A 1,717-nucleotide genomic window follows, 5' to 3' on the forward strand; every position below is an offset into this window, starting at 1 on the left:
CAAGAAGGAGAGTGATGGAGTGCTGCATCAGATGACCTGGCCTCCACAATCACCCGTCCTCAAATCAATTGAGATGGTTTGGGATGAGTTGGACTGCAGAGTGAAGGAAAAGCAGCCAACAAGTGCTCAGCATATGTGGCAACTCCTTCAAGACTGTTGGAAAAGCATTCCTCATGAAGCTGGTTGAGAGAATGCCAAGAGTGTGCAAAGCTGTCAGCAAGGCAAATATATTTTGATTTGTTTAACACTTTTTTGGTTAGTACATGACTCCATATGTGTTATTTATGAGAGAATACCAAGAGTGTGCAAAGCTGTCATCAAGGCAAAGGGTGGCTACTTAAAATAATCTTAAATCTAAAATATATTTTGATTTGTTTAACACTTTTTTGGTTACTACATGATTCCATATGTGTTATTTCATAGTTTTGATGTCTTCACTATTATTCTACAATGTAGAAAATAATAAAAATGAAGAAAAACCCTTGAATGTGTAGGTGTGTCCAAACTTTTGACTGGTACTGTATATATATATTTTTTTTATATTTATTTTTAACTTGTTTTGCATGTTATTTTGGCAATCATACATGTCACATCGGTTTGCAAACAATGTAAAATAAAAAATAATTGAGTTAATAAAGCCGCATACAAACATGGTTTCTTTTTTGCTTTCTTGAGTAAGCCGGCTCCAAAATAGCTCAGTGCTTTCTGTGGTGGTGGGGCAGCCAGTGGAAAATACAGAGCATAGGGGTTGGTAATGTTCTCTAGTTGCGTAGTGATTGGCTAGTGTTCTGTCACTCATGGGGACACTACGCCACCGCAAAATCTATGGGGAGAGCTCGAAAATTCAAGACCCTTGGGTGCTGCCATAGATTTACATTAGAAGTTTCCATCCAAGAAGGCTCAAGGTCATTGGCCACAGATAACATTACATCAAATCACGTTATATCTACTGTGGCTTTGATTGGACTGATCAGGTCAACATCATACTTTCTAAATCTTAGCTAGTAAACTAGTCAAGTAGTCATCATCATGGATCAAGTTGACAATCTAATGGCAAATCCTTGTCATATGAACAGAAATTATAGATAAAACGTATTGGTGCTCATTGGACATAAACATTACACAACAAGTTAGAAGTCGCAAATTCAACAATGAGTGGTTTGGAAGGAATCAGTGGATAACTAAAAGCTTTGCAAAGCAATCACTAGCCTGCTATTCAGTGGAGAGGGTGTGGTCCAAGTCTGGGTTTAAGGGTCTCTTATCCAAACTTAAAAGGATACACATTCACTCTCAACACACTATGGGCCAGAAAAGGTTGAATACATTGGCCATGCTGTTAATCTAGCATGGCCTCTGCCGTGTTCAAAACAACTGAAAACTCGGAACTGGGAAATCTGAGACTTCAGTGAGTTCAAGACAACTGGGAACTCGTAAAAAAATGAGCTTGTTTGATGACAACATTTGCCCTCAAGAAGGACCGCTGCGCCACCTTCCTGTTCAAGTGAGCACAGCACAACAAGGTGAGTCCAAAAATGTATTGTATGGTGCTGCATAAATTATGTAATTTGCCAGGGATATATGTATACTGTAGCTAAGAAGGTATGTTGTGTGGTAAGCTGTTAGTAGCCCATATTTTTATTTAATTTTTTATTTTATTCATCTTTATTTAACCAGGTAAGTTAGTTGAGAACAAGTTCTTATTTACAACTGCGACCTG

Source organism: Salvelinus namaycush, chromosome 32 (assembly GCF_016432855.1).
Source record: "Salvelinus namaycush isolate Seneca chromosome 32, SaNama_1.0, whole genome shotgun sequence".
In the NCBI taxonomy this organism is placed as follows: Eukaryota; Metazoa; Chordata; class Actinopteri; order Salmoniformes; family Salmonidae; genus Salvelinus; species Salvelinus namaycush.